Raw genomic sequence first — 20,513 nt, 5'->3', positions numbered from 1 at the left:
AACAGAAAGCGGCAGACATTTCGGCCCAACCGCTTTCAACGCCGTTCACGCTCCATTCGGCGGTGGAGCTCTCGCAATAACAAGGGCGAGTACGCTCCTCTTTGTCTTCATTTTCTTATCGCCGTCTCTCTTCTCGATCTACAGCCGGTTGCTCTGCTGCCCTGTGTTTCTTTTGTTGTACCACCCAAAAGCCCGCAACGAGCAAATATCTCTCCTGAAAACCTGATTGTGCGCCTCTTGTGCCTCAGTAGCCTACCGTCGAGAAAGGAAAGTGTAGGAAGCTGGATCCAGAAAAAAATAGGATAGAATTTAAAGAACGCTTCTCACGTAAAACGCCAAAAGCAAAAGACGATTGGTGCTAAACATGTTCAGAAAAGCTCCGGGTCTTGGGATCGATCGACCGACATGGAGCTTCGTTCCACAAATCCCTGTGGTGTCGGCCCGAACACCGGTTTATCGTTGCACAAGCCATGTAGGCTCAGTATCGCTGGCCTTGAGCCGCGAGAAAAAAAACGAATACGAGGTATTTACGGAGAGCAAGGCTTCATTGAGAAGACACGCGCTGTCGTTTTTCGGCTCCACAAAACGGAAGAGAAATGAAGTGGGCATGATACAACAAGAAATGAATGAATGAATGAATGAATGAATGAATGAATGAATGAATGAATGAATGAATGAATGAATGAATGAATGAATGAATGAATGAATGAATGAACGGACATGGGGTTGTTTCAGCGTGCAACGGTTGAGATAAAAATCCTGCCAAATTATGTACCTCAAAAATGAGGCTAAAGGTCACAGAGGGACGGACGGACGCCTGGATGACTTAGAAACGTGTCAAAGCAAAACAAAAGTGCGAAATGGGCAATGACATGAAGGAACAAAAAAAGGTTAGATCTTGGAAACTGTGTTTCATATTTAAGAGTCAGCCATCAGCCATATCAAATACTAAAGAGCAGCGTGTCTTCGTTCGTGACATTTATCCTTTTGGGCTCGCGTGCCAACATGGCTTCAGAAGGCTGAAAAGTCATCAGCATCGACAGTGAAATGAATACGTATTATTTATGTAATTGTCTTCCTCCCACTAAGAAGGATCGCACAATCACGAGTACAGTACGGAAGACAAGGACACAGAGACACACACGTAAACCAAATGCAACAAGGTGAGGGAAAACTATTCAATGAGGTATTGTTGTGGTTCAATAGTAGTTTTCTATATATTTTGCTCTCATCACTTATGCCTCTAGTTAACTTTGTTTACCTCTGACTAAAGACTACATGGCACTCTGAATCAGTATCATTATGACGCTTCGTTATATTACAGCATGATAAACAGTTAGACAACCGTAATGGTCGCCGGTGCCAGCAACGGTACGTTTCGTTTCAAGACAGGCTCATGTGACACACAGTGTACTTATAAAAATAAAAGAAATGCGAGTATCCCAGACAATTCCTATAATAATAATTGTTGAAACAAAGGTACCCGGCTGGACTCTGCACACATTTCAGGTGTTAATGCAATATGCCCGTGCCGAATGAACATGCTCAACATAGTGACTCCAGTTATGAACAATCACGTCAAGAATTGCAATGTATTTCCGCTTAGAACAGTCTGCAATGTCTTTTTTCTCATATTTCGAGATGAATACATTTGCCACACTTACAGTAGAATGCACATGAATGGGGACGTATTGATAAGGGTACTTACCAACTAAAACATGTTACGATCTCTCAGGTGTGTTGATAAGGGTAGAACAAGTACAATGTCCACTAAATTATTTGAGTAATCTGTGCGCTATCTACTCAGGAAAGAGCACCAAATGGATAATCTGGCTATTTTTTTCTTTTGTACAGCGCATATATTATACAGTCTGTCCAAGACGACTGCACTAAATGCAACAGTAATGAAAAATTAGAACACTTATTGCGCACGACAAGGGCTTCATACCATGCACGACTGGCACAATGTGAATCTGCGCCAGCAGCTGCCTAGTGACTAACAGCACGTAAACTGCATAACGCCGAAGCATCGAAAGACGTTTAACGCTTTTGGTATAGCCCGAAACATAACTTCTGCTGCTAAACTGTTTATAAAAAAGACAAAAAAAAAAACTTCTAACTACCGTCAAACGCAGTGCCTTCAGTTTGAAACGTGTAAAGGTGTTGCCCGGAGCGACTAATTTAGTGTTCTCTAATTTTTTGGGCTAATTTACGAAGCTGCGAGTGACTGAGCTTATCGCAGATTTCATGCGCCAAAAGCGTTTTGGTCGCATATATTTAGATAGGGCGAATCTAGATATTTCTGCTAGATATTTCTTCAAGTCTCGTGTTTGGCTTGCGGTAACTAACCAAAGTTATCTAGATTGCTTGCTAGGAAGCTTAAATATACAGCTACTTTTAAGCTATACGAAAACGGCAGCGCACACACTGCTGATGCATGCCCCGCAAACACGGCCTTTCATCCGAGTACGCTAGCAGTTATTCAACTATACGTCTCTGTCTGAAAATTCTTCATGCTAACACAATTTCGAGATATATACGTAAAGCGTGTCACGAGAACGTCACTACACATGCGGTGCAGCATTCATCGCGGCCGGATCGAGCGCCACGAAATGAGATCTACCGCACTGGCTGCTCAACACATGCAATCCGCTTAGGGGCAGCTCAGTATCAAATTAAAGCATGATGTACTTCCTTTTTTAGGCACATCAACTATGACGCTAAAATCAACAAGCGTGAGCGATCACTTGCCGTAAAACATTCCGTATAGTAGAAGTGTGAAGAAGAGCGCTTTATCAAATCATGAAAACGACAAACCGATACTATGCTCCAGTCGCCTGCTCTACATGCAGCCGCTTCGCGCTACGAAATGCGCTCACCTAATCACGAGCTATTCACGCAAAACAGCTTTGCTCAAGCATACGGTTCAGTGTAGTAGACGTGTGATGGCTCAAAGAAGACACGCATACAGACACCAACGTTCAGGCAGACACCACACATGGCTACAAGCGTTTACGTGCCTGGCACACTCGTTGAGAATTGAAGCGGACAGATGGCGCGCCACCGCGCATGCGCAGGAGCTCTGCGCACCAGTGCATGCGCGCTCCGAGGGGTCTGCGCTCCTTTTTTTTTTTTGTCTCTTCCTCTCTGCGCCCTATGCGTGCCGAAAAGGGCTGCTTTTCTTTTCCGTTTTTCATCTTTTTTCATCGACGAAGGAAATGCGCAGGCGGGCTGTGTTACGAACGCTGTGGGCTATCGTATGAGACTGGAACGCCCACATGGATGAATGCGCTGTTTGTAAAAGCCGTTACGGGGCCCTTCAGGCACTTGCCTTATCGCCAGCGACGATGAATAATACAGCGCATTTGTAGCATATCTTCCAGCGTACCGCCAAATGTGATGCCCGCACGTGCGTTAGTGCTAATTTTCCGTTCCGATAATAGGTCAATGAAATCAGTACAGCAATGAGTTACTCATATGCGTGGCCGCGTAGGTATACCGCATGTGAAATACTGAGTGGGCTCAGAGAATTTGGCACATATTTTAAGTGAATGAAACACTCTGATGAGCTTATAGTGCAGGATATCAGTCAACGAAAAACCGCCCGATGCTAGTGATGCAGCCGAGATATGAAGACAATGTGAACAGTATCTGAGAATCGGACGACACACAACGCGCACACCACATGTGCGACATCATTCCATCGCACACTTCACAAAGTCCGCGTTATCAGCTACAAATGTTACGAGTCTCTGTGCTGTTAGCTTGATGCCTGTTTGGAATCCCATTGTAGCTAAAGTTGGCGTTCATAGCATCTATTATCACAACTGGATCGGCGTTTTGCTTTTTTTATTCTACTGCCGCAAAAGTCATGCTATGACAACTGTGAAGACTATCTTCGGATTGCCGAGAGTGACTACGTAGATCATATCATGTGATCAACAAATGCGGAGGTATACACTGTGTGTATACTAAAGTCTACAAATAGGCTATACAGCAATCTCACCAGTATACAACTTCAGTGAGTTATATCAAACGCAGCCCGGTGTTGTCCACCGGTGTCTGCGCTTGGTTACAGCGTACAACCCAGATTAACGATTTTTGTCTATTGTCAATCTATAGACGGCATGTAAACCTGAAGCAATAAGAATTTTACAGTATCGGCTGTTTTCTACTTCACGTCACCCCCTACCACAATTGGTATACGGGCTCTTCGCATAAGTTAACATGACCTTTGGTGACGTCCCACCCTATGACCTTCACCGGCGAAGATATATGACACTGTGGAAATAATTCGAATTGCAAAGGAGTATACGGGATGTTTCACTTAACTTGAGCCAGACTTTAACATATGCAAATGCTGCGTAGCTGAAGAGAAGCAAGGTAATGTTGTTTGCCATCGCTTGGAGATATTCAGATTATTTTTTTGCATTCTGCTGATTAAATAATTAGTGTGAATTAATTACTCAATTGTTTTAATTAGATAAATATTGTCAATTATAAATTTGTAGAGCAACATTAGAAACTCCCGATGCAGCTTTCTGTTGCTCAATACGTGCTCCACAGAAGTGTTTGCCCGGGATTACAGGCAATGTTACTCGAGCGGCCGGTCGCGCAGCAACATATATATATATATACGGGGGGGGGGGGGGAGGGAGGTGTACGTGAATGTGTGCAGGTGCGTGTTTGTGAAGAACTAGGTAGAGTGGGAATAGACAAGCAGAATTATAAAATATTATCGAATCTCGTCTATACACAGTCTAAAGACGAAGAATGAACAACGATAAATAGGGACGGTATCGACGTTTTTCTATATAGTGTCTATTGACTGCGAATAGAAAAAAATAAATAGAGGCTGTATCGACTTTCGTCTATAGGTGTCTGTTGTGGGGAAGTAGGCAAAAAATAAGCAAACACTCTATCGACTTTTTCTACAGACCGTCTATAGACTGCGGATAGACAAAAAGAAATAGAAATCTTATCGACTTTCGTCTATAGGTAGTCTACAGAGAGGAAGTAGACAAAAAAGAAACAAACACCTTGTCAACTTTTTCTGTAGACCGTCTATAGAAAGTCTATAGACTTTGTATCAACAAAAGTCGAAATCTATAGAACGCCAAGGTCGTCTATGAAATGTCTATAGACTTTCTATAGATAGTCTAAAGTCATTTTTGTAAGAGAGAGACGCGTAGTGCGGCAACCGGGCTCATCCCTCGCGCTTATTTCTGCGCATGCTGCGCCATCTGGCGACGCCGCCGAGACAAGAAGCGTGGCTCGCTGGTGGACCCAATGTCACGCGCTGGATGCTGGTGCTGGGCGGGCGCGATAAACTGGAAGGCGCTGGGTACTCGTGTGGAAAGCAGCTCTAGAGCGAGGAACACGCGGTATATCTGGCTGCCGCATATATATATATATATATATATATATATATATATATATATATATATATATATATATATATATATATATATATATATATATATATATATATATATATATATATATATATATATTCATACAGAAAGCAAGAGCAAAAGAGAGCTCAGCAGAGCAATAAAAAAACGAGAAAAAAAAATAAAACTGCTACCACCAGTAGCAAATTTCTAGGTGTCATACTTGACTACAGACTCACTTTCGTCCCCCACATTAAACATCTTAAAGAAAAATGTCTAAAAACAATGAACATAATCAAACTTCTATCCCAGACTACATGGGGTAGTGACAGAAAGTGCTTAATGAATCTCTATAAAAGCCTCATTCGATCGCGACTAGACTATGGCGCCGTTATTTATCACTCTGCCGCCCCGAGCGCGCTAAAGATGCTAGGTGCTGTTCACCATCTAGGTATCCGGTTAGCCACTGGCGCTTTCAGAACGAGCCCGATTCAAAGCTTATACGCGGAATCAAATGAATGGTCCCTCCATCTACAGAGAACTTATATCAACCTTACATATTTCCTTAAAATACAATCCAATCAACAGCATCTATGTTTTAACACTGTTAACGATATGACCTGCACTACACTTTTCCATAATCGCCCCTCTGTAAGAAAGCCTTTCTCGCTTCGAGTGAGGGAGCTTAGTGAAGAAATGCACGTTCCACTCCTTGAGCTTAATGCATCCAGCCAAGCTGCTACCTTCTTGGGAGTGGCAGCTCATACAATGTGATATATCTTTCGTGGAAGTCATAAAGCATGCTCCAGAGATTGAAATCAAGATGCATTTCCGGGAACTCCAGCACAAATACTCCTGCACGGAGTTCTACACAGACACATCAAAGTCACACGACGGGGTGTCCTATGCAGCCGTCGGTCCATCCTTCTCGGAATCCGACGTACTGCACCCGGAAACTAGTATCTTTACGGCTGAGGCCTACGCGCTGCTGTCAGCCGTAAAGCATATAAACAAATCACAACTCCCGAAATCAGTTATATATACGGACTCCCTCAGTGTTGTGAAGGCCTTGATGTCTTTCTGTAATCACAAAAATCCAGTATTTGTTGAACTCTACTCCGCACTGTGCAAAGCATATATATCTAACCAACATGTGATCATATGCTGGGTGCCTGCACATAGGGGCATCGAGGGAAACGTTCTAGCGGACCAGATGGCCACATCAATCTCATCGCATGCAGTTAACTCTACTGCTTCGGTCCCTGTCACAGACCTGAAGCCTTTCTTAAGAAGGAAACTACGAAACCACTGGCAGCGCATGTGGGACGAAGAAATAAACAATAAACTGCCTGTAATAAAGCCACAATTAGGTTTCTGGCCTCCTGTACCAAAATCCCGCAGGACAGATGTCCTATTCTGCCGTCTAAGAATAGGACACACTTTTGGCACACACAACTTCTTACTCACGGGAAACGAGCCTCCAACCTGTGGTAGATGCGGGGAGCGGCTGATCGTCCTCCACGTCCTACTGGAGTGTCGGGAAGCCGAACCCGAAAGAAAAAATCATTTTCTCTTAGCATACAGGCACCACATCCCCCTTCATCTTGTTATGTTACTTGGTCCAGAACCACTCTTTGACACCAACGCCGTCTTAGGCTTTTGAAAGATGTTGTGTTGCATGTTATTAGCCCCACACGTTCGTAGCACTTCCTCTCTTCAGAGGATGCCGCTGCGATAATTATTTTGAATAAGCACATGCCTCTAGGCCCTTGTGGTTCAAGGGCTATGGCGAGGCTGTAGTGCTGTAAGAAATTTAACGTCTCGCATATTTTAAACAATGCATCATTCTTTTACAATGGAGTTTAATCTTCACAGTCTTAGTCAATAATCATCGCCATAATTTTATAGTACATAGATTTTACGCATTTACAGCGACTATTTTTAGGCCACTTTACAGCCAAATCACATCTTCCATAATACATCGTTAACACTACCATTTGTCATGGCGCTCTTTGGCCAAACTTGGCCCTTGCGCCACAAAACACCACACATCATCATCATCAATACTTATTCTGTATATTATATACATGTCCGGGTGCTTTAGTAGACTGTTGGTAACATGAAAAGATTATGAAGAATAAGACAAATACATCACTTTATATATCTGACCTAAATTTTAGAAGAGAAAAAAAAATCTAATTATCGAACAAGTGGATAAGTGGATCTCCTTCTAAAACCATCGAATGACACATGGGGAGAAATTAGCGACAAGGCGCTTATTATATTGCGCAGAAAGCGCAACGTCTAGGCGCGAGTAATTTCACCAAGCTCCATTATATAACATATATGCACATGAAGACACTTCCAATGTGAAACGAAAACAACGTAAAGGCTGGAAGCTTCCTTTAGGATGATTTTTTGTCACGAACTAATTGAACTTAAATATTTAAAAGCCCCATACGACCAGTGCCACGGAACAAGGAAGACGTACAGAGTAACGCAAAGCGAGCAAAAATAGTGTTTCTTTTTCGTGAATTCTTTGTTTCCATAAATGTTTCATTTATGCTGTTCAAACACGATGGCGCGGCTACAAAAGGGAGCCTGCGTCGAGCGAGAAATCCGCAGTCTTTCGGCGTTCGTGCACTCATCAATATTCCAAGACAGCGTGCAATGTCGCGTGAAGACGGCGCTTTTCGCTTTCGTAATCGAGCCACGAGAACATCGCATCGCCGACGACGCCGAATGCTCGTCAAAAATGAAAACGGTGCCCTATTCTTTTTTTGTTCCAAAACAATTCGACAGATTCTTTCTTTAGTTTTTCTTTCTTTCTCGTTCAGTGCTAACATCCGCGTTACCAAGAGTGTTCGTTCTTTTCTTGAACCCCGAGAAAAAGAAAGACGGGCAGGCTAGAACAAAATTGCTTCAATGTTTTGTAGGGTGAATATCCTTTCTGTTTCCCGTTCCTCTGATGTTTCCCCCGAAGTTCTATGTGCGAAGCTTACTTGGTAGCCGTAATGCGCGTGCTTCTGCTTATGTTTGCTTTGCTCCGGTTCCGTTTCTGCCGGTATTAAATTTCCTTTCTGTTTCTAGCCTGACGGTGCGGCGTAACCGCGCATTTGTAGCTCGAGGCACGCTTCGTAGCATACGTTTGAGGCTTGTTCGAATGCATCACGTCGAGTGACGCCTTTCCGAGAATTACGCTCACAGTAGTGGAGCCACATGCTCACGAAAAAAAAAAAATAGAACGAAATCAATATTTAACTCGCTCTCTTCCAGACGAGCGGACGCCGTCATTTATGACGCCCTATATAAATCGATATTTGACTAAGATTTACCGGCTTCGTGAATACGACGATCGTTTCCCTCCCGAATGAGTTTGGGCGTTTGATCTTCTACTCAGTGGCGCGCAGCTACCCTTTCCTTTAAGTTCCGGTTGAGGTTTTCTGAGCTGCGCTTTTTTTGTCTTGACGCCTGAATCCCACGTATTGTTCTCGGGAAATCTATGGCCTTATTCGTGGGAGATCTCACAGACATTGTCACAACTTGCACTTTCTTGGTCTGTGCCTCTCGTTTATCTTTTCGTAATACTTTAATATATACCCTGGCAAATATTCTTTCAAACCAGTGTTGCGTTCAATCCCTGAACGCGCAACGCTTCTGATCTCATTCAAACTCTCACCTGCTCTCGAGAGATCCGGTGCAAGTTCATTTTCTTTGCAATTATAATTACGTGTTGATAAGGCACCCTATAATTAGGACTGTCACGAGTATTTAGATTACCGATTTAATGCAACTGTGGGAAGTATACTCTCTGCGGTGTTTAGTAACACTATCAGAATTATAATGATTGTCACGGGCCATGTCAAGGGTGCACACTAAACATTTCAACACCGTTAAGGGTGTAAATCAGTTTGTCGCCAGACGAACATCCTAAGGGTGCTGTTGTCTACACCCTACAGTTGGGGTGCAATTATAGCACCCTAGATGAAGGGTGTCCAGCAAAATAAATTTAGGGTGTAAGGGCGCAAGTCCATATTAGCACCCATCTATGTGGATGTTGGAAAGGCGTACACCTTTTGATTTCTAGTGTGTATGGAAGGCAGGTTCGATAGTACACACCTTCAATTACTACTATGTACAGCGATCCACACGTAACTTTCACGTGTGCCAGAAGGTTCAAGTTCGGCTACCAAACGCACCGTTTGGTAGCCGAACTCTACCAAACGGTGCTGCTTTTTCAACGCTTTTTCAACGCAGCTGCTTTTTCCCCGGGTGCCGGGCTAATCGTTTCAGAATCCATGGCTTCTACGTGTTCCTGTCACTCGCCCACCACAATTCTGTCTAGCACCACGGGCAGCGTGTGGGTCTGCCCGTATTTCTGCCCGCCTGTTTAGGACAGAAGCATCACAGTAACAAAGTGAGGCAAAGCGAAGCTGCAGCACTGCCAAAACAGCGGAAAGGTTATCTTTGCAATCATCGTTTCCTTCATCCCCCCCCCCCCCAGTGACGAACGCCGTCTTTGTCAAATTTATCGCAGGTTCGTGGCAATACTATACAAAAAAAGGAGAAGAAACGGGCCTTTTCTTTACCTAACCCTGATAAACATCCCAGAGGCAATGGGGGATAAGTGCGCAAGGGCTAAAGTGTCATGTCTGCACTGTAAACAAGCTATTAACTTATATAAGCTGGATATGTGTTTTGTAACGAAGCAATCTGCTGTGCGGAAACCCCTGATTTTCCTGCAAGCATTTTTCACGGGAAAATTAAACTTTCTCCCGACATGTGGCTGACCTTGTTTAGATGATTTCCCTTCACTCTTTGTTTATTCCTTGCTTTTCATGTCGAGAGTTCTAAGCTCACCAAACAGAGTTCACGGTGTTGGCTTTCGGTGCTTATCTTCATTGCCTAGCTTTAGCCGCAAACAACCTTTTCTCTTCTTTTTTCTAGCGTTTTTCTGTTTTCTCTTGAATGCTGAACACGTTCAGGGTCGCTCAGATTCCAATCATCACTATTTCACAGGACATAAACTGCACTTACCTTTTTTTGTTCGTTCGTTCGTTTGTTTTTGTTTGTTTGTTTTCCCAACATTGCGTTGCACGAACATGTGGTTTCTTAGAACGTGTCTAGCAATCCTCCCAGCATTGCCTTGTGTTAGTGTAACGCTACAAAGTAAACAATGCAGAAGTAATCAATACGAAATGACAATAACATGTGTGACACATGAAAGCATTAGCGGCGAATTTTTTACCACTCAAGCGATGTTGTTTGCTTGGCCTGTTGTCACAGAAGTGAGATTTGCTTTAGAAGAGTTAACTGCTGGGCTCGTTGGTGATCTTGCATACTCAAAGGCTTTGCTCTCGACCTGGTATCAAATTATTGACGGTGCGTGATCGAACCTTGCGTGCAGGCTGACTTCAGGTTTGCTGCGTGAACGTTTCGTTCCGATTGAACCAACCATCAACTCTAATATCAATTTAATGGATCTTCAAGATAACTGAAGGATAGTACTGTTGAAAAAAAGAAAGAGTGGAGGAATGCACTTTGTTGGATGTAACTGCCGAATATGTTTACATTCAGGGTTCTTTTTTGTGTGTGTGTTTCTTTGTTACTGAATATAATGAAAAATTGGATGCAAGTAAAAATAGGCTACTTATTTTTGAAAACCTGTCTATCTTTACGCTACGTTTTCCCAGGTGCACTAAACGTACCGAAACAAGTTCCTAGAACACATAGTCTTTATTTGAGTATGAAAATCCAACAACTCGTAAAGCGGTACCTGTGAATTTTCTTCGGTGCGTGATCATTCATTGAAATGGCAATCATCACAGTACAGTTCTCATATTACTTCAAGGATAAGCGACACCCCTCCTTTGCATAACTGTTACGTGAAGTCAAAGTTACTGGAAAAAAGTATAATTCATGAATAATAAAGCTGGGAAGAATTGAGGCCAAGCCGGACCATCGGTCTCACTTCAGGAAGCAAAAGCCAAAAGACATAATCACTACTGTACACTGAGGTTTTAAACAATTGGCGAAATGCATTTCACTTGTTTAGACATTCAACCTTAACTTTCAGTGCTATGCAAATCTCGCAGTGCGAGACGTGCTATGAGCGGTTACTTCTCATAGCGTCACCGCACAGCGCTTTGGTGATTACATATTATGAAAACATAGCTTCACTCATATCGTTAAAACGTTTGTGACTAGCATAATACCACATGGTTCTGTGATGTGACAATACGACTAATAGTTACGCGAGGTCACCGTGTGTGAAGCAATTAAAACGCTCCAGAGACACGACAGCAAAAGGTGGAAATCCCGCGCTGTGCGCTGCCGATGACATAACGCATGCCGCGAATTTCACCAGGTGGCAGAATTCTCGAGCCGCGAAAACAGTGGGTCTCGGGGCTACTTATCGGAACGTGCCGTGCTCCGCCGACAGAGGGCCTCAGTGATTAACGGCCGGTTCATTCACATAGAATGGCCGTGCGACGGACTGCCTGTCGCTCATCCTTGACAACCTGTCCCCGCCTTTGCTTCACCAGGACTCATCACTTGTGTGGTGATTCCTGACCAAGGTCAACCCCATCAACGTCACTCTATCACATCATTACTGCGGTCGCACTATTGAGGTGGTAGCCAAGTCACCATTAATTCGAGTGCAAAGTGAGGCTATCACGCTGGTTCCACTGCGGCAGGGCCGCCGGATACTGTGGTCATGCCAGCACAGATGCGTTTTGGAAGGAAGCGGCTTTACAGGGATGGTTTTCCGCTAATGTGACCGTTCGCACTTTTCCGTAAAGCGTGCACTGTCTGTAAGGCAAGTCGCTTATGTGGCAAAGCATCACAATTTTTGAGACAAGGGGAAAAGCAAAGGCTTATGTGATTTGACGTAACGAACACTAATATTCGAAGTATCAGAGGCAAATGTAGGAGCATACTTGTTCCTAAACGTTGTGTGATATCATCTGTGCAAAATATCGTCGCGTGATAATTGCGTCTTGAATGTTATATTAAAATAGGAAAATTCAATTTTTAGGTGAAATTTTTGGTTGTTTAGATCCAAGACACACGTGTCCAGACTAAGCTTAATTTAACGGCTCCATAGATGTAAGCGATAATATTATTACATGTTATCGTTACCTGTATTTTTATCACATGGACTTCTATGCTGTCTCAACCGATAAACCTTCACGTAATTTTGCACATACTTGCATTGTCTGTAAAATAACAACTTCTCTATTTAATTTTTTTTATTTATATCATGAAAATAAACATTTAACATTTTCAGATGAGATTTTTACCAGTACAGTGTACTAAAATTCAAAAAAATATTACAATCGGGCTGGTAGATTCCTAAAAAGGGACATCAAATAATTTACATAAGGAAAAATAGCATTTAGAGAAAATGTTTCAACGTTTGCCACAAGGGTTAAAAGAACTCGAACAGAACGGACACCATACTTTAAATTCTTGACATCAACCTCAAAGTCTTTCTTCAGGCTTCTTTTGCTTTTTCTTCCTTCTTTTCAGTCCGGAGACTACCACAACTCTGATTTTTCAACGAACTCCTCATAAAGGTAGGTTAAGCCAATCTCACAGAATACGTACACGTGGGGAATTTCGAGGCTCCACCTCATTGGCCTGTCTGTCATGAGGCGCTCCAAAAAACGCGATAACACCCTATCTTAAAATGACGTGTACACACCAATTATGCATGATTAGGCCGAAGAAAAGGAAAAAAGGACATTTCTTTCGGTTGCTACGCCTTTGTCATCATTAGCCTTCCATGACTGGTAAAAATATTCTTGCGCCACGTCTAGTTCTCCTATTTGTCACACGTCGTCAGTAAACCGCGAAAGCTTTCCTCGTAAAAGTGACATGTACGCACTGAAGATCCAATAATATGTAGAACCAACAAAACTGAGCTTTTCCTTTCCCTATTCCTTCTTTTTATTCTTATTTTTTTAATGGCCATAGAGTCACACCATACCGAATAGCAATAGGAGAGAGTTGTCCACTGATCGCTCCGGCGATGGGTACTTGGAACTGCCGGCGAGAATTGATTTCATTATGTACAATAAAAATTTTTCGTGGCAGTAAAATGTTCACAAGCCCTTTCAGTATTGTATATGACATCTCCCTGTCAAATCTTCTTCCCTGAGCATCCGTATTGGCGGAATTTTCAGCGCCCTATTGCACGCCATCGCCATTGCAATCACTGACGTGCCACCACATGCTAAGTAAGGAAAAACAGACCAATCGCCGATGCCGGCACCACTCTCTTGAACCGGTTATATACTTTCACTGCGCTAGCTCGGCCTCGCTGACAACCTCTACACTTCTTTAGGTTCCTGGCCTCTTGTCTGCCAATTATATAAGAAAAGCCGGTCCTGGTAGGAAATGCGATTTGCGTTGAAAGCAAGCAAAAGTCATCTGCTCTAAGCGTAGACAGTGTTTGATTGGATCGGTCGCCACCTGTATTTGCCGGGGTGGGTACGCTAATCTGACTTTACGTTAATGTACCCGTTGCTTGAAGCCTAGTGCACTCAAAACAGCTTTTCATGCTGTGTTATGCTCATTATGCAATTATGCATTTTGACTTGTTGGAACCTAACAACGTGGAAAGGAAGAGCAGTAGAATTGTCTCAAAATAGATGAAACTGCCACGCTGACGCAGTACACTGCAGCAGCCCGCTCGTTATAAAAATTTTTGGTTACAACTTACAAACATGTGAAGCAGTGAATATATTACTTGGCATATCAAGTTGTGGTATTGAATAAAACAAAGAAATACGTCGATCAAAACAGCTGACGTGATTCGTAAGCAAATACCGTTTGTTTTGCCACTCTGCGCAGCTTCGGCGCCATTTTTATGGGATTTAGACAGTGTGCACGCTCGCCATTGCAATGCCTTATTCTTCAGGCCAGATATATTTTTTGTTTTAAAAACTGTAAAATACTTTTACTGTTTATTGATATGTTGAAACGGTCATCATAATTTTCCCAAATCAGGTATTTCTAGTGTTGCAAGCAGGGGCCACTATCGCTAGCATCGTAAACGATGCAAGTCGTTTGCATAGAAATCGACTACTTCCCGTAGCATCATGATCATCATCATCAGCCTATCTTATGTCAGCTCCAGTACGAAGATCTCTCCCTGCGACCTCCAATTACAAATGTCTTGCGCTAGTTGATTCATGTTTCCGCCTGTATATTTTCTAGTTTCATCACTGCACCTTGTTTTCTGCCGTCCTCCACTGCCCTTCTTTTCTCTCAACACCCATTCTATGTCTCTAATGATCCACAGGTTATACATCCTACGCATTACATGGCCTGCCCAACTCCATTTTTTTTTCTCTTAGTGTCAATTAGAATATCGGCTATCCCTGTTTGCTCTCTAATCCACATCGTTCGTTTCCTGTCTCTTAACGTAGTGCCTAACATTCTTCGTTTCATCGGTTTTTACACGGACCATAACTTGTTCTCCAGCTTCTTAGTCAGTCTCCAAGTTTCTGCCCCGTATGTTACTGCCAGTTAGCAATGCTATGGAATTCAGCAATGCTGCTGGCTAAGTCCTTATGGATTCGAAATCCTACCCCTCATTCTTTTTTATCTGGAAGATCTCTGCAACAGAAGACGTGGCCGTTAGTTAGCACAATACAAGCCTGACCAGTTTTTCTAACCTCACTATGGCCACTAATATCCCAAGCAAGGCCTGATAATTCCTCAATGAGCCCTGATAAGCTAGCCTTACTTGAGAGGGTTCGCGCGTGTAACGTTGCCAAGTTGTTTCAGAAACTAGAAACTTCCCATATACGTGTGTGCAACTAAAAATTATGAAACAGTCATTTGACGTTCCCACAGTCAAAGAGGTCACACGAACAAAACATTACGAGTGCCGACGCAACCCATGCATGTAAAGAACAACATGACCGGCTCGTACACGTAAAGACAGAGCCACGGGAGGTAAGGCCACTGCTAACAAGAACACGCGCCACTTCTGCCAGCAAGATTGCTGTAAACAGGGACGCCGGTACGCCAGTAAACTCAATATACAAACCAAACGAAAAAATAAGCAGTTCATAAGGAATATTGCGATTTCGATCAAACGTAAAAATAGTGGACCTTCCAAAAATGACCTCTTCTCTGTTGTTGCGGTTGCGTTATTTAGAGTCTGTAACGGCCGATACGTGAAACGAGCACTATTAAGACGAAGCTTTAACTTGGGTGCTCCTATCTAAACTCATGTAAAAAGAGAAATCGTATTTCTCGGCAACCACTGCACCGAACCTGATGACTTTTGTTGATATGAAAAGAAATAACCTAAAATCTAGGGACTCTTGCTGTAGAACTTTTGACTTAGGTCGTCACTTTTTTACGAAGAATTGGCAAAAATCGCAATCTTTCAGAAAACGAAACAATCAAGCTTACAACTTCGTATCTAAGCAATGAAAATTGATATCACAATTCTGCAAATTGCATCTCATAATATATCTGAAGCGGACAAAATAGATATGTTACAGATGAATCTCAAAAGTTTAGCAATTGGTAAAAAAGCTTTTGCAGAACCCTTGTACAAAGCATAAGAAATAATGTAATATATAAATTGGCGTATTGAATTTGTCCGCTTTGAATGATCTAATGGATGCCGCTTACAGACCCGCGATATCTGGTCTTGATGCAGGGCTATTCATATGTAAATGTCGTGTTTCTGTATTTATCAAGCTTTCGAATATTCGAACATCTTTCAAACAAACTTCAGGCTCTAAATTGAAATTTTGCTTCTAACAGTCACTAGAATTTAATTTTATCTCTCAAATGCCACACATTTCATTAAACTCGGTTCATGGGTTATTACAGAAAACCGTTTTTGCATTTTAGATGTATTTGAATAGGGCTCGTTGGAGTTAGGCCCGAGCTAAAGCTTCCACCCCGCGTCGCAGTAAATCTGGCGTCGCTTCCCGCATCCGGCGTTCAGTGTGGGGCGTCACTTCGGCGAAAAGAATTTCGAGCCACGCATACCCAACCACGCGGGCCCTCTGTGTGGCGCAATAATATTACTGAACTAATTGAATTGCTTAGGATAAAACACGCAGGAAAAGCGTAAAGTACGACTAAGATACATCCCACAGAGAATATGGCGTTGGATTGTAGTTTGAAGATAAGAGAAAACATAATGCTGTTACGCGAAAACAAAAAAATATAAAAATTATAATTATAATAATTAAGGTGGTTGACCAGCGAAGTTGTTTAGCACACGACACGGAGGTGACACGTAATTATGAACAAGGGTACGAACACATTTATCGTCTTGATGGATGGCCAACGTGACGAAATGTACGCACACTCATTTAGTATCTTCATCGGTGGTCATTACTTCACTCGCAACTGTAATCACCTTCGTTGATAAATGTCAAAACGATGCGCGTACGCCAATGGGTGGTCGGTTGGGCCCGATCGGTGTGGCATCGCAAGAGATATATCTGCAACACGGAAAGCGTAAACCGCTCCCTTTTTGGTATCGACACATTCACATTGAAATCACCCACAACGACAACAGGGGTAGGTTCAATACTGCTAATTCACGCGAAGGGAGTAGCCATGAGCCTTACGGGACTTGAGTGATTGCATTGTTTGCTTGCTCATGGTGGTATGAGCCATTGATGACGACATTTTTTCCACATGCTGTTCTGTGTCATGTATACGTGATTATAAAGAATTTAAGTACTTTTCGCTTCACTTTTCTGAGTGCTCGTAGCCTCTGCCTTCCGGGGCTATTAACTATTGCATTTTTGCGTGTTTACGAGAGCATAGATGCTTGCGGGGGTATGAGCCATTGGTGGTGATAGTTTTTGTTCACGGAGAAGTAAAATTCACGGAACCCTTGAGATATACAGCTTCGCTGTAAAAAAAAAAAACCACAAATCCCTTTACCAGCCTTTCTACCATTCATAGAGCGGCCATGATCTCCCAGATTTGCGCGCTCAGATCTCAATGGCCATAAACCGTGGTGCGAGCGGTTCCTTGCAGCCTCTCCAGATGGCGCTCGCTCTGCCACATTGCGACCCACGCAAGAGGCCCCGTTTCTACCAGAATGCTCGCTGTCGTGCATACTGTTCGCCCAGTAAATATTACGTTTACATAAGATGCAGTTGCCCGAAAGCGCGAAACACACTCAGGGATCTTTGAATGCTATCGCGTTCCACTCTTAAAGGTGAAGGCTACGCGTCCTCCAATGTCCTTTTTTTTTGCTTACGTTCCAGTACGAGCGTGACTCCATCCCACTGCAGTATGAGCAAAACAGTCGTTTTCCTTCGCTTGCGCTTGCGTCTTTTTTTTTTTGCGGAACAGCACAATACGTACGTAGCCTGAACGCAGTCTTACCTTACAATCCACCCTAAAGCCTTCAAGCACAAATAAAAGACATGGATGACGGGTGTGGACACAGGCGAGTGCCAATGTGCGTGCCCACTTGCATCACCCGTCTCAATTTAGAAAGCTTGAGAGAGAGAGAGAGAGAGAGAGATTAACTTATTTATAGAAATGCAGAGGTCGACCTGAGCTATAACAAGCTAAGCATTTGCGCTTGTTTCCTTATGCCTCTTTATCGAACCTACCCATATCCCTCGTTGCAAACCAGGTACTCTAAATTGTTTAAAATCCGTGCGTTTCTACACTTTTTACGTTCTCACTAGTTTTAAACATATTAAGCGAGTACCAGGGTGCCGGTCAGATGAGAGAGTTCCCCGTACTTTAATTATTAGAGTACTTGCTCTAGAGAACCTTTTTTGAGTAAGTACTGTCTGCACAGGAAAATGGCAGTCTCGATGCTTTGCTTTCTTTTTCCTTTCTTGTATTGTTTTTTTTTTCACGAAGTGTAATACTACAAGGAGCAACACGAGGCACTTTGACCTCACCACTGTTAATCCAGTTCGTCCTCATTTAGGCCATGAGGTTGCAAATACACACACTTCCACATGCCTCACTCTAGGTGCCTTTGTAGTGATGTGCTACCGCTGTTGCTCTGTCTTAAAGTATACGATGTTTTTTCTCGCCTTGGAATGACAGAAGAAGAGAAGCTCCTTCTTCAAGATGTCACTTTTCATCCAGAGCCTTCTGTAGTGTCATTGTCACTCAAAGCTAGACATAAAACGCAAGCTGCAAGAAAACGAACAAGAAGCGTTTTTTAAAGGTATTAAAAGTAAGGAGATCCAAAAAGAAACGAAGGAAAAGATGAGCGCCCCAGTCCTCGAGAGGAATAGCCGCGGCTCGAACAACAGATTGAAAGGTCTCTACAGTGCCAACTCAAGCACAGGTTCGTGCCCCAAAGCGGAGTTATTCATTCGGGCGCACTTTCTAAACTCAGCAGAGGAACAAAAGTAATAAACTGGCTGTGAGCATGGCGGCATGCTGGACATTTACAGATTGCGAGGCCTCTTCTGCAAGCAAGAGCCTCGGCATCGTTGCCGAAATACCACGATACAAAGGGAGGTGGGGAAATACTCTTCCGCGAAAATGTAAGTACAGGGAAGAAATCAAGAAAGCGCGAAAAGAAGTCGATTGCGCAATACATGTAAAACTTTGTAAGCTTGCTTTCTGCAGCCCTTCTCAGTTCGGTCTCACGAGCCTCTCTTCAATCCCTACGGGAAGAAAACGAGACAAGAGTGAATTATGAGCATACAAAACATGAAACAATGAACTATTGCCGTCGCAGCTGTATAGATCTTGCTTTGACTTCCTTGCTCTCTTCCACGCCTGTCTTCGCTCATGAATAGAATCCCTCGACGCTTCACCCAAGAGAGTTGATTTGATGTCATGAAAAGAATATATATGCCAGCATCGACAATAACACATGTTTCCCAGGGAAAATGTTCAATAGCATTCATGGGATGCATAGAATCATAGAGAAAAAAAAAGCGTTCATTCGGATGGGTCATGTGATGGACTCAGTGATGTCCTAAAGCACTTTCTGGTTGCTGCAAATGATCGCAATAGATTTCTGTCCCTCTTTTCGTGTCTCAGAACTCCCCAAGAGACCCATATACGAAAGACCCTTCGCTCGCACTCTCTGTCTGCACCAGATTACTCTACAAAGTGTGCAGCAACAATACAACCTTACACAATGTATTACACAGGAGGTACCGAAGGCAGTGGCATCAGCTAAGAAGAAGTAACTATGATATTATTCATCTCTGTCTTGGCACTTTTTCTTTAGATCTTCACAAACACATTCTCTACAACAGTTTCGTCTTGACGCCAACTACCTTACCCTCTTGTGTCGATGTAAAGCTAATAGAAACAATCAATGTTCTTCTTCAGATCTTTACAGCAGAAGTTAAGGAGCATGAAGTAGAATTGTATGCACGTCGTGTGAGTGATGCAAAATCTCTTCATACCAAGAAATAATTTCTAATGAAATGCTTACACACATTTCTTTAGTTTGTTTCACTATTTGAGTAGCCGCAACTCTTCATCTAAACGTAGCGCAGCAATTTCAGTGCCAGAGAGGCGAAGGAAATCTCAGCCTTAGAATGGATCAAATCACAAACGACCTGCGGCTCTGTTTAATTACCACAACTTGATTTCTCCTTCATTCACTGCCGTAACTGATACGGTAGAGTAAGTGAAATGTCTTAACGCATAAGGAGGCGCTGGCGCCTTATGCAGCAAAAGTTTGAAAATAAATTTTTAGATAGTCCACGTTGTTCGACACCTCATGTCTCCGTTCAAGATCCGACTAGCGGTTCTCCCTAACCCTCGAGCGGAACACAACACTACGTAACTTATGAACCCGTAGCGCAATCACTGCTGTTTGCGCCGCCTGTACTCCTGTTCCAACAACAAAGCACCACAGGAGCCTTCAAAACATTTTCCGTGTTTTGTCAGTATCGACTGTGTCACAAATTTGAGTTTTTTTTTATTTGTTATCGCAGTAAGTCACACGGCCATTGTCGCACCTTAAACACAAAAAGTGGCCAGGAAAGTGATCCACCTACGAGACTTCCGCATCCATTTGACAACCGGTTTGTAATTTTTCCATGAATGTTTCATGACTGTATCAGCATACAACTATGGCGGGGTTATGTGCTGAATGGTACATTGGTATCCTACGGCATT

General features: G+C 43.0%; 1 protein-coding gene across 13 annotated transcripts in view; it reads left to right on the top strand.

Moving 5' to 3' along the window:
* The window catches only part of LOC135911416 (uncharacterized), a 989,518-nt gene that overhangs the window by 785,860 nt on the left and 183,145 nt on the right, over positions 1 to 20,513 (top strand). For 2 of the 13 annotated variants that reach the window (XR_011513988.1, XR_010567336.2), the window contains one exon: positions 12,927 to 12,973. The exons of the other annotated variants lie outside the window; for them this stretch is intronic. The gene's annotated coding sequence lies outside the window, so the exon portion shown is untranslated. Of the gene's footprint in view, positions 1 to 12,926; positions 12,974 to 20,513 lie in introns of those variants that run through there. 13 annotated transcript variants of the gene reach the window in all.

This window comes from Dermacentor albipictus, chromosome 4 (assembly GCF_038994185.2).
Source record: "Dermacentor albipictus isolate Rhodes 1998 colony chromosome 4, USDA_Dalb.pri_finalv2, whole genome shotgun sequence".
NCBI classification, from domain to species: domain Eukaryota; kingdom Metazoa; phylum Arthropoda; class Arachnida; order Ixodida; family Ixodidae; genus Dermacentor; species Dermacentor albipictus.
Note: the sequence above shows the minus strand (reverse complement) of the source record. Positions and strands in the feature narration are given on the sequence as shown.